Below are 13,716 nucleotides of genomic sequence, written 5' to 3'. Positions count from 1 at the left end.
CATCCTAAAATTTCTCCAGGAAAGGATACCGTATAGGTAGGTTCTTTTAGGTAATAAATATCTGTCGCCAGACCACTTGGTCTTCAGAACTTGTAGCTACTCACATAAAAACCAGAGAAAGCGCTGATACCCATTCAAATCCTAAAGTTGTGCCATCTCAGGAATTGTATCTCTTGAGGCAAGAAAGACTGCTGTGTCTATCTGGATTTGTAGCCATGCTGGCAAAAGTCAGAAGACTAGCCAATACGGCCCCTTACCTCTGGGGAGCAGGAAGCTGAGGGTTCTGGAAAGGACCATCACAGGGGCGTGACAACCTTATTTATTATCAGAAGGCTGCTCCAAAGGAGTAACTGAAAGCAGAAGTCACTTGGAAATTACAAACCTGGAAGTTAGTTATGATATTATAGTTGCTAAGAACATCGATAACTAGCATGAACCGGCTAGAAAAAGAAATTAAGTCTAAAACTTGGTGTTTTAGCAGATGTTTTTCTGAAAATATATACTGAAAACTAAATGGAAGAAAGCTCAAGGTCACAGTGTCTGACAGAAGAACAAATCAATCAAATTTATTGGAAGAAATCACTGTTTTTTGATATTTATATGACGCCTTCCTTCTAACCAATTCAGATTAGTGGCCAATAATATTACTTCTATTCCTCAGCGAAGTTAAACTACTACTGGATAAAAAGAGAAGCGCTCAGTGCTATCCGCCGGGATTTCAGCTTTGCAGCCATGACGACGGATGTAAAATCCTGGCCACTGCTGGTGTCAGACATAAGCTGGGCACAGGCCTGCCTTTGAGGAGGGCAGCTACCACCTGAGCCCGGGTTCCTCGCCTTTAACACTGTCCTTGCGGGGCTGCTGTCGGATTTAGGTTCACACGTCTGCAAATCCATTTACGTGTGCCTCTTACACAAGTGTCTGACATGTTGACGGTGACCCAATTCTTCAAATAATAAGTTTGGGTACTTGTTTGGCAGCTGTGCTCCCTGAAACCTCAGGGTAAGTGCCCCTGAGAAGAGCAGCCCCTACCTGCCTCGGGCTCCCTTGACTCCCGGTTCCTGCTTCTCCACGATAATCCAGGTCGCCTGAGAGTAATCACGGCTCTGAACTCCAAGGGGTCAGACACAAGGAGGCCAAACTGCTCTTCCCTGATAGCGTTTGGGAGTCAGCTCTCCCTCTGGAGACCTCTGGTCTAGAGATAGACCCCAAAGGGCCGTGCATCCAGGGGAGCATCGTAGATTCACGGTGGATCACCCCCAGGATTTGGGGAGTCAAGGTCACCTCTTTTAGGATGAGGCTGTGACGGATAAGAAGCATCGGGTCGTGATGACTCTGACAAAACTGCAACTGTGAGTGGGACAGACCTGCTTCCGACAAAACTGTGTCCTTTGCTGCAATGGCCACTGTCATGCCGGCCACAGGTGCCCCTGCTAAGCCCCAGGCAGACGTTCCTAGGCTTTCCCATGGCTTAAGGAAGGGTCTTTCAGAGAGAGTGCCCATCACTGCAAAGCTGCACCCGGACAGCAAGGAAGGGGGACACACACAACTGTTGCCATTGTCATTCTTCCAGCTTCCCAGTTCCATCAGAGTGTGGGTTCTCTTACATGCCTGCATGAGTCAGGATTCTCCAGAGCACACACACACGTAATTCATTATAAAGACTACACATACAACTACAGAGGCTGAACGGTCCTAGGTTCTGAAGTCAGTGAGCTGGAGGCCCAGGACAGCTGGAGGCCCAGGAGAGCTGGTGCTGCAAGTTCCAGTCCGAGCCTGAGTCCTAAGACAGCTGGAGACCAATGTTGCAGCTCAAAGACCACCAGTCAGGGTGAAGCTTCCCCTCACTCAGCCTCATCGTCCTATTCAGGCCTCCAGTGGACTGAAGGAGGCCCACGCACATCGGGGAGGGCCATTGCTTACCTAGTCTACTGACTCCAACGTTAATCTCCTCCAGAGACACCCTCACTGACACAGCCCAGCCGGGAGTGACCAAATGTCTGATGTCCAGTCAAGCTGACACATTCAATTAGCCATCATGGCTCTCAGCTGGACTTTAGTCCTGGAAGGTTCCTTACAAATGATATGGTCATGGATTCTCTACCCTGAAGGGGCCCATGAAAGAGATTCAGGGGTCTGGCAAGAGTGTTTGTGTGTGTGTGTGTGAGTGTGTGTGTGTGTGTGATGTGAGAATTTTTCCATGAAGAGCTTCTTGGCTTTGATCTGACTTTCACTCGGGTTCTTGAACCCAGCACATTAACCAGCACCAGGTATGATACCCACAGGACAGATTAGGGTCTGAGTGGGCAGAGGAGTGTAACCGGGCACTCCTCTGTATAACCGGGTACTCCAGAAAAGCTAGGCAAGGAGCTCTCATATTTTCTCACCTGGTGCTCTTGGCCCTAAACTGTGCTCCTTCTAACAGAACCCAGTATTTAATGATTTAGTGATTATTGAGGGATGTGGACTAATTTGCTAATATTACTAAGTCTTAGAAATGTGTCCCAACCCTCCACTACCTGGGGTTTGTGACCTTCAAGGGACAGGTACTGCTTCACAGTGCTCATATTACAAGAGATGTCACATGTGCTAAGGTTCTCTTTGGGGTATTTTATTTTATTTTGCTTTTTAGGGCCACACCCACGGCATAGGGAGGCTCCCAAGCTAGGGGTTGAACTGGAACTGCAGCTACCGGCCTATGCCACAGCCACAGCAACGCAGGATCCTTAACTCACTGAGTGAGGCCAGGAATCAAATCCACATCCTCATGGATACTAGTCGGATTCGTTTCTGCCGCGCCACAACAGGAACTCCCAGGTTAGGTAATTTCAACTCATGGGAAGAGTTATATTTTCTAAGCTTTACTCATAACATTCTCCAATCATATTTTCTTGGCTTCCATATAGATTTATCTCTCACTTTGGCTCAAAGCTTAGCCATAGCACAAAATAAAAATAGGGCTCCCATCACGGAACCCTAGACTCTGTGAAACAAAAATCTGATAACTATTGGAACTAATGAAAAAAAAATTCAACATATTTTACATTTTCCTTAGCATTCTGAATAGAGATTATTTATGTTTCATCTCAGTGTCTCCTATTTGTTTAATCATTTTCTTCATTTCATTCTGAAGTATTTCTAAATAACAAGGGGAAGACGGTTTCGTGGTATCAATAATTTAAATTCACTTAATTTAAAAAATACCGTCTTTTAAATGTCACATTTGTCTCACATACTACTTTTCATTAAAATGTCCCCGGAAGCGTGGATGTGATCACTAGGAAAGCCTCACAGTCATTGGCACAAACAGGAAGATACTCAAAATCACACTGGCGTCTTCTTTCTCAGACGGCGTGGCCTTTCCCAGCGTTTTAAGATCACATTTGGTTATTCACAGAGCCACCCAGTGAGAGCAACTGCTCAGATGAATATTAGATGACTGCATGCTTTGAGTAATGTATTTTACTTTACTCTGTGTAAATGTGAGATTATATCAAACAACATGGCAACATGAAATTTTACCAAACGCTACCTCTTGAGAAGGACAATTCCTGAGAGTTCCAGCAGGTGGCAGCATACAATATTGCAAAATAGCTGAAGAGCCTCAAAAAAATCTAAGCACCCCATACCATCTTGTTCTTTCTCCTTTTAGTGCTTCTGAGCCGCCTTTCACCTTGAATGTGAAAGTAACAGGTCTGTGCATGCTAACAATGAAAATACCTTTTCAGTATGAATATAATCTATCATACCAAAGACAATAATAATAAAAATAGCTAAAATATATCCAGGGCTAAATCTATGCCTCCCACTGTTCTAAGCAGTTAATGCATATCTTTCTTTTTAAATTAAGTACAGTTGATTTACAATGTTGTATTAATTTCTGCTGTACAGCAAAATGATTCAGTTATACATGTATATACATTCTTTTAGCAATTAATAGTATCATTTATTTATTACTTACACCAATCTTTCCACTGGTATCATTATTGTGTACATTTTATGGACCACAGAACTGAGGCAGGGACTTGGCTCAAGTTTTCGCAGCTGCTAAGTGGAGGAGGTAGAATTAAGCCAGGCAGCTTGCCTCCAATGCAGTCTTTTTGGCTGTTGTTTGTTTTCTTGTTTCTTTTTCTTTTTAGCTTCGAACCTGCAGCATATGGAGGTTCCCAGGCTAGGGGTCGAACTGGAGCCTCAGCTGCCAGCCTACACCACAGCCACAGCAATGCAGGATCTGACCTTCATCTGCGACCTACACCACAGCTCACAGCAACGCTGGGTCCTTAACCCACTGAGCGAGGCCAGAGATCGAACCCGCATCCTCATGAATACTAGCTGGGTTCATTACTGCTGAGCCACAACGGGAACTACTCCCTGTCTTCATTTTCTTGAGTTTTATTAAAATGTTGTGATGATTTCTGCTATACAACAAAGTGGCTCGGCTGTACATGTGCACACACCTATTCTCTTGCAGAGTCTTTTCCCAAGGAGAGGATCGCAAAATGCTGGGTAGTGCTCCCTGTGCTGTACAGCAGGTCCCTGTTGGCCAAACTTTCTGTATACTTCAGTGTGCATGTGCCAATGGCCAGTCTTTGAACCAATACATCCTGTCACTTAATCGTGGGCAATGTCGTAACTGATGAAAATTAAAAGTACAAGGAAAAATACAATGAGTTTTCAGAATGGAGACCTGAGTATAAAAGGCAATTATTAAAAGATGGAGAAAGTACTCAGCCATCAAGGAGTCATCAGTAAGAAACAAAGAAATGAATGAATAAAACCAGAAGTTGTTCAAGAAGGAGAGAAAGTGGGGTTCCAGGGAGCCCCAAAGTTAAAAGGTATGAATCAGAGCAGCCTGATTAGGGCCGAATGAGTGAGGCAGGAGGGCCGGAGAAACGAGAGCAGGCGTGTGGGCACAGAAGACGTCCCAGGGGCCCCGGGGTGGTGGGGGAGGCTCTGCCTCTGGAGCATTTCCGAGGGAATCAGTCTTGACGGTGCCAGGGTTCATCCTCGCCGTCTAATCCCAGGATAACCTCCCCACATGCTGCCTCCGTCTGTGCTGTGAGCAGAGCACACAACCCGCGGGGCGGAATCGGACAGAGTACAGAGTGAACCCCTGACCCACCCGTGCTTTTTCCTCTGTGTGAACACTCGGAAGAGTACGGAGATACACTGGTCCTTTGATTTAGTGTTTTCATTTCATCACTGTCCCATCGACCAGTCTCTCCCTGAAACCTTCGTCTCTCCCTCGGGTACCAGCGGTTCTCCGAGTACATCCCTCGGCCTTGTCCTTCGGGTGTCCGTCTATCCTGTTCCCCCAAACCTGGAGGAGCCCTACCCCCTGGGCCCATTTCAGGAGTGGTTATTGGACTAACGTCCACATTGACCAAAAGCGAGGCAGAACGATGGGTGAGAGAGGAGGGGGCAGGGGCGCATCGGAGAGGCTGGGGGACGGTGGCTCTCGTTTCAGAAGCAGCAGGAGGAGAAGCCGTCTCTCGGCACAGTCAGCGCTGGCATCACCATGACTTCTCCAGCTGGATGGTAAATTCCTTTCAGAGGAGAGGCCACATTTTCTTTCCCTTTGAGTCCTTCCCACCCTTATCTGCTGATTCCTCACGCAGGACTCTGTGCCCAATAGGCATTCAGGGACAGGTGCAGAGGGTGGAGTGGGGCAGCTTCCAGCTTAAAAGGCACCTGACTCCTCACAGCAGGACCCAAGCATCGCTTGCTCGGGTTTCTCAGCAGCCCTGGGCCAGAAGGCTGACCTCAAGCGGAGATCTCTTCTCTAACTTAGGAGAGAGAATAAACAGCTACAAAATATGGCCACAAAGAGAAGAGCCTGGTGGTCTAGGTCACAGGTACCAGGCGAGTGCGCTGGGAGTGCCCTGCCGGCTCCTCACATCCTGGAGGTGGGGAGAGGGATCTGCCCACATGCAGCACAGCCCCTGCCTGGGCTGGAAGAGGAGGGGAGCCGGGAAGTTGGGCCTCTCGAGGAAGATGGACAGAGGCTGAGCAGGACTCAGGAGGAGGCAGCTAGTAACTAAGACCACCTCTTCATACCGTGGCACCAGGGGCTAGCATCTCAACCTGTGCATTTTTTAAAAAAATTATTTTATTGAAGTATAGTTGATTTACAATGTCGGGTAGAGCTCTGTTCCAGCACAGTGGTCCGGTTATATAATATATATATATGTATTCTTTTCCATTAAGGTTTATCACGGAATATCGAATATAGTCCCTCTGCTAGACAGCAGGACCTTGCTGCTTGTTCCTCTTCCACATGTAACAGTTTTCAGAATATGCACGTCGACGGGAAATGACATTCTTTTCAGGGCCACTCCTGTGGCACATGGAGGTTCCCAGGCTAGGGGTCAAATCAGAGCTGCAGCTGCCGGCCTGCACCACGGCCACAGCAACGCCTGATCGGAGCTGCATCTGGGACCTTCACCACAGCTTGGGGACATGATATTCTGTCCACAGCACTCACCAAAGATAGTCCCAACCCTTTGAGAGCCACTGCTTACATTTATTAGGTTGGTGAGGCTACTCGTGGATAGTCTTTTATTCTACCCTATTAAATGGTGTTTTATTTTTTTCTTTCTACTCACAGGACTGCTTCCAGGCAGGTACTGTTTCTCTAACAGCACTTGAATATTCTCTTTTTCTTTTCTTTTTTTTTGGCCACTCCAAAAGCATGCAGACGTTCCCAGGCCAGGGATCGAACCTGTGCTACGGCAGTGACAGCACTGGATCCTAAACTGCTAGACCACCAGGGAACCCCAGCACTGGAATATTTTGAGATAAATGTATATGTTCGTTAAAACTAAGTAAAGGTACAACTCTAAGAAAAAGTAGAATACTCTAAACAAAAAGAAGCTGCTGGTGTAATCTCATAAAGACGGCCACCGTGATCACACGGGAGTTAAAAACTGACATGAGTATATGTCTTTGGCAAAGGCTTTTTTCACCTAAAAGTATTTTGTGCTGATGACACCTGGACCTCGTGATCAATATAAAATATCATTAAGAGGAGGCTCAGAAGACTCATCTGAATACTCTGAAGTATTTTTGTTAAAAACTTGATCAAAATCAGACCTCTGTAACTTCCAATTCACAGGATATATAGGGATCGGAGGACTAAGTTAAATGACGAGACTGCAATCAGCAAAACTGAGAATTCAGGCCGTCCTTAACTGACAGGCCCTCAGGGAACTCCTGGAAGACAGCATTTTTTTTTTTTTTTGTCTTTTTGCTATTTCTTTGGGCCGCTCCCGCGGCATATGGAGGTTCCCAGGCTAGGGGTCCAATCGGAGCTGTAGCCCCCGGCCTACGCCAGAGCCACAGCAACGCGGGATCCGAGCCGCGTCTGCAACCTACACCACAGCTCACGGCAACGCCGGATCGTTAACCCACTGAGCAAGGGCAGGGATTGAACTGAAACCTCATGGTTCCTAGTCAGATTCGTTAACCACTGCGCCATGACGCGAACTCCGGAAGACAGCATTTTTAAGGAGAGTGTGAACGAGTCCAATTCCAGAGAAAAGTCGGGTAATACAAGAACAGAACATTCGTCTGCTCCGTTTAGGAAATACGCAATGCCGTCGGTGGAACATGCACACTTCCTGCCAAAGTGAACAACATTTTAAAACACACACTAACACGTGGCCATGGAAAAAGCCCAAAATATTTATGCAGAAGCGTATTATCTAGAGGACAATCTACGGCAAAGTAAACTGACTTCTGTCTACTTGGAAAGAGGACTCAGTAACAGGGGAGGCCAGTTACGCGATCAGTAGTACAGGCCTCAAGTCAAAAACTGTAAGTGGTGGGATGGAGTTCAGTCCTTCCTTCCCACTATTAGTTTTAGTTTTTAGCTTCTTAGCTATTCTCATTCCAAAACAGATAAAACCAATGCTGCTTCTAAAGGTCATGGCTAATAACCACATGAAGTCTCTAAAACAGTATAAAATTAATTTATTTTCCATCTAAGGTTCTTTCCTACCTTGGAAAAAGACTAAAGTAACAAAATTTAAGGTAATTTAACTATATTCTTGCTGAGCTTTCCCGGGTTTTCTTATTAAAGCTCTAAATGAATAGCTTTGATTTTTCTCTGAAAGCACTTTTTAATTGCCAATTCTCTTGCTGGCTCAATATGCATTATCAAACAGTGACCAGTGGGTCCTCTGAGTAGTTTAGAATCTAGGTGCCCAGCAATCTGAGATGTCAGAGCACCCTACAGGAACGCAATTTTTTCCTCTGAAGAGTTCATCATTCTCAAACTGGGAAGAAGTCTGCACAAGTAGAACTGCCCTTTTCTTGGGAAAATGTAACTTTTCTTTGCTACTAATATTCTATGTACTTATATTCCACTGGAGAAGAAAAACTCTGTTTTGGCTCATCAGAAAATATTTCCACTAAAAATTACAAGTGGTTTGTATAGAAAATTAATGTTCATATGTATTTATTCAGTTTGAGATCCTTTAGGGCGCAAGAAACTGAATCACTGATAACCGTAGCTTAGTGCACGTACGCTCCACTTTTGTTTTTCTTTGCACATCTATGTTCTCCAGGCTAGGTGTGGTTGTCAGCGGAAGATGGAATTTTTGCCTACACACAATCTAAAATCTTGTTTCAACATCTGCTTTATTAACAGTTAAAATATACTTGGCGAGTTCTCATTGTGGCTCAGTGGTAACAAACCTGAGTAGGATCCATGAGGATTCGTGTTTGATCCCTGGCCTCCCTCAGCGGGTTAAAGATCTGGCGTTGCTGGGACTGTGGTGTAGGTCACAGATGCAGCTAGGATCTGGCGTTGCTATGGCCGTGGTGTAGGCCAGCAGCTGCAGCTCCCATTTGAGCTGTAGCCTGGGAACTTCCGTATGCCGCAAGTGTGGCCTTGAAAAGCAATATAATATACATACACACACACTCGCACTCGGAGGAAATGTTACATGGAAAGATTAAAGAGACATTTTCATTTTATTTAGAAGGAACTGCACTTTTGAAGGGTTTGAAGCAACTGCCTTTACTTTTGCCACCAATTCTCTCGCCCAGGGTAGTTTCTTTCCTGGATGAAAAGCATGCTCTGGTTGAAGTTTCTCATTGTCTTCGTTGAGCAGCAATATTAGTATTTTGTTCCTAGTTTATCTGTGGGATTTTTCCTTATGACTCCAATTTACTTGTTCTGGTTCAATAAAGTAAGAGGCTTAAAGTCTGTTTGGTGGGATGAGAGGCTGATTATTCTGCGGCGTAGACATCGAGCATTTGTGGAGTGTATGTTGAACAAAATACTAGGTTGTCTTGTAAGAACAGTTCGAATGAAACCGTTTTTGTCTCCAAGAGGTTCCTAGTCCAAGTGGAGAGTGGATGAAACAAGCACAAGGAACCGTGTGGCCAACCTCTGACCTAGGAAAGCGTAAAGAGCCGCGGGCACGAAAGACAGTGGTTGCACGTTGAGAGACTGTGGGCTGAGGTGGGCATAAACACACCACATGTTGCACTGGGGGCTGTCAGAGCGAAAACTGCACCGGACCAAGGCAGACAGACAAGAGAGACTTTCCTCTAGGCTACTGCAGTAGGGGAGAGAGGCCGGGATCCAGTCTGAGCTCCACTCCACTGCAACAAAGGGCAGAGAGATTTTCAAGGCCTGGATGAGAAGGCCAACACAGGACGAACAACATGTCTGTGTTTGTCCATCAGCTTCACCCAAAGAAAATGCAAACCTTGGGTGCTTGTGACAGGACAGAGTTTTCCAACTTGGAGCAAAGAAAGAGGGTTGAGATCTCCTTGGGTGTTTGCATTTCAAAGACGTGGCTCCCAGGCCCTCGGCAAAGACAGTGCTGGGCTATAAAACTTGCAAGAGTCTTTAAAAAAGGTTTGCATACATCACAGAGAGGCAGAGAATGAATCTGCAAGTTTTCTAAAGCAAATGTTCTAAGAAAAGGGAGGGCCAGGCGCGAATAAGAAAAAGCCTGATTAAAGTTTGGTGACACAGCGGGGAACATTCAGCATTTAGGCCACCCAGGCTACACCCTGGAGCACAGGGACAGAGTGAGAAGGGGGCCAGGGTAGGGATGATCCCACGATTCCTAATGCAGAGCTCAGCTTCATGACTTAGGGACAAGCAATCATTGAAAGACGTTAAGTTTGGAACAAAATGATCAAACCAATAAATGCTAAAAAGATGGAAATTTGCACATTTTTATAAAAGAGGCATCTAAGAGGGTAAGAGAGGTCACAGGAAGAATAAAAGAATGTAAAAGGAATTATCTTGTTCAAGGCTCAAAACTCTGTGATGCTGATACCGGAAAGATGATACTGGAATCTGGGTTCTTGTTCATGGCTGTCCGAGCATGAACTCTGTGAACACACAGGCTGCAAGTAAGCGAAGTCTTTATTACAGGGAAGCAGATGGCTCCCAGGGCTGCTGGGGTTGGGGAGAAGAGCCCCCTTCTTTATTGTCCTATAGGGGTTTTTATCTCGGAAAGGTGGGGAGGGTACCAAGTGGGGTCCAGACAGAAAAATGTGTTTTTTTTTTCTCCCATTGGCCTTGTTCAATTACCTATATCAGTCCTTGGCTAATAGGGCCTTAGGGGTGGACATGTCCTGTAAGTCTCACAGTTTCTTTGCCCTTTTCTTCCTGTAAACGGAGTCACAGCGGATTAGGGATTAAGGTCCATCTGGGCGTAGGTACGTCCCTATAGTAAACAACACCTGTGGGGATGTTACTCCCTGGGGCCCTTAAACCACAAAAGTTAATCAATGGCCTTATCGAAGACTGCACCGAAGCCCATGCCCTCCACTGACTACCTGAGTTAGTATTCAGCCTCAATGTGGGCAGGTCTTATTTCCATTTTCATGTGATAAAGCAGAGGCTCAGAACGTTTAAGTAATGGGGTTCCTGCTGTGGTGCAGCAGGTTAAGGATCCAGCGTTGTCCCTGTGGCAGCCTGGGTTCAATTCCCAGCCCAGCACAGTGGGTTAAGGATCCAGTATTGCCATAGCTGTGCCCTAGGTTGCACAGCTGGTACTTCCTCTGTGGCTGGGATTTGATCCCTCGCCCAGGAACTTACAAATGCTGCAGGTACAAGCCATAAAATAAAAAATACATAAAAATGTTTAAGTAACTTTTCTAAATGTACTTAGTACATGTGGGCAGCTTAATCCGGTCTGTATCCCAACAGGGCTTCTGAACCAGTGACCATCGGACAGAACATGTGGCAGGTTTGCTTTGTGAGATTAGGGTGACAAGTGGATGGTGGGCATGGTAATTCTGGATGGACAGCACTTGCATGATGGTGGAGAACAGCAGAGCGGATCAATGTCAATGCCAGACTGGTTAAGAGGGATGTCAACGCTTCCTAAGAGTACACTGCTGGAGTCGTAACCAACATGAGCTTCCTTTGGTCTTCTAGACTGAATGAGATACTACACATCAAACAGCTGTAGAAACTATGAAATCCTAAGAGATAAAGACTTTTCATAGTTTCCTGGGCCAGGGAATGAATCCGAGCCTCAGCTGTGACCTACACTGCAGCTGCAGCAACTCCGGATCCTTTAACCCACTTCCAGGTCAGGGATCGAACCCACACCTCCACAGCAACCTGAACCGCTACAGCTGGATTTTAACCCACCACACCAGAGCGGCCCCTCTTGTTGAACTTTCTTCTTCATCCTTTCTCTCTGCTTATTCACTTTTTCCTATTTCGGGATCATATCTGGAAGTATTAAGTTAGTAGGTCAGGAAGTTCATTACAGATTCAGAAAAAGGGGAAGCTCGAAGCTTCCTTCCTTCTCCCTCCCCCCTCCTCTCTCTCTTTTCTTTCTCTCTCTTTCTCTTTCTTTCTCTTTCTTTCTTTCTCTCTTCCTCTTTCTTTCTTTTCTTTCCTTCCTTCCTTCCTTTCTTTCTTTTCCTTCCTTCCTTTCTTTCTCTTTCTTTCTTTTCTTTTCCTTCCTTCCTTCCTTTTCTTTTCCTTCCTTCCTTCCTTCCTTTCTTTCTTTTCTTTCTTTCTTTTCTTTCCTTCCTTCCTTCCTTCCTTCCTTCCTTCCTTCCTTCCTTTCTTTCTTTTCCTTCCTTCCTTTCTTTCTTTTCCTTCCTTCCTTCCTTCCTTTCTTTCCTTTCCAATTAGACAAAAATGCTCAGAGCTACTTCAGGGTTTAAGACTAACAACATAATACCTTCCATTGTAACGGTTGGATTTTGAAAATGGTCTATAGTAACAACAACCATTTCTGTCCTGTGAGGTTTTACATGTATAATTTCATCTAATCCTTTCAACAGCCCTACAGCTATTATTAATAAGTCCAGTTAACAGATGAGGAAAGAAAGGCTCAGAGAATGTGAGTGTATATTCCAAGACTCACGAAACAGTAGAGGGTGTGTTCCCATCTGGTCTTCTGATTCTAAATCGTGTTCTTCTAATAACCTCACTCTCCAACAACCATTCTATTTGAACAGTAAGATTTCATAAATTATTAGGAAACCAAGGGAAGTTCCATCTGAATTAACATGATACTTCAATGATGAATTTTCTAAAAAAATAATGGAGTCTTGTCATGTAAAAACTGGTCAGAAAGTATCACTGGGTAATTATTTTAAGGGTATTTGCACTTCTGAAGTGTTAGAGTGATATTAAATTAACCAGAATGCATCTAAAATATTTATGTGGTTTAAATACTACTCTCAGGGTTCCTACGGTGGCTTAGCGGTAAAGAACCAGACTAGTATCCATGAGGATGGGGGTTCCATCCCTGGCCTTGCTCAGTGGGTTAAGGATCTGGCGTTGCTGTGGCTGTGGTGTAGGCCAGCGGCTGCAGCTCTGATTTGACTCCTAGCCTGGACACTTCCATATGCTTCGGGTGAGGCCCTAAAAAGACAAAGAAAAAAAAAATAGGGAGTTCCCCTCTTGGTTCACTGGTACTGAATCTGACTAGTATCCATGAGGACACAGGTTTGCTCCCTGGCCTCACTCAGTGGGCTGAGGACCCGGCGTTGCCATGAGCTGTGGGGTAGGTTGCAGAAACAGCTCAGATCCTGAGTTGCTGTGGCTGTGGTGTAGGCTAGCAACTACAGCTCCGATTTGACCCCTAGCCTGGAAATATCCATTACTACACTCATATCTCAATTATGTGATTTAGCTCACTGCACATACATAGCTTGTTTATGTATACTTACTGTTTCAGTCAGTGTATGTTTATTCACATATACGCCTATTCCATAGACCTTCTATAAGGAGTGCTATCTTGGCCTGGCTAATTTGGCTATTTTAATGCTGATTCTCTTTAACTGGGTGGGGACCTGGTTGTGGGGCTATGACTGAAGTCCTAGAAAAGAATTTGTCTGGGAAGAGAGATCCCGAGCACGGAGCTCAGAGCCACACAGGGAGAAGTCTGAGAGGTGATGATAACGGCTTTTACTAAGTTACCAGTGCTGGCCAGCATGCTGGCTACTCCTTTCTCTCGACTGTGCTAATAGTTCAAACCAACGCACCATAACATGTGCAGGTGTCAAAACCCAAACCACCTTGACGAGGTATTTTCGATATTTGAGAACGTTTACTTTCCTGAGCTAGAAATTCCAAATCGTCCTTGTGTAATGCTCTTTCACAGGCTGCTGTCCAGGAATGCTCTGCATTCTATTCAGGTTCCACTGAGAGCCTGGAGTAGGAGGTTCGATAATTTCTGAGGACCAAGATCGGAAGAAGTCTTTATCCATACACTA

The sequence above is a fragment of the Sus scrofa genome, chromosome 11 (genome assembly GCF_000003025.6).
Source record: "Sus scrofa isolate TJ Tabasco breed Duroc chromosome 11, Sscrofa11.1, whole genome shotgun sequence".
Classification (NCBI taxonomy): domain Eukaryota; kingdom Metazoa; phylum Chordata; class Mammalia; order Artiodactyla; family Suidae; genus Sus; species Sus scrofa.
This window is presented reverse-complemented; position numbering follows the sequence as displayed.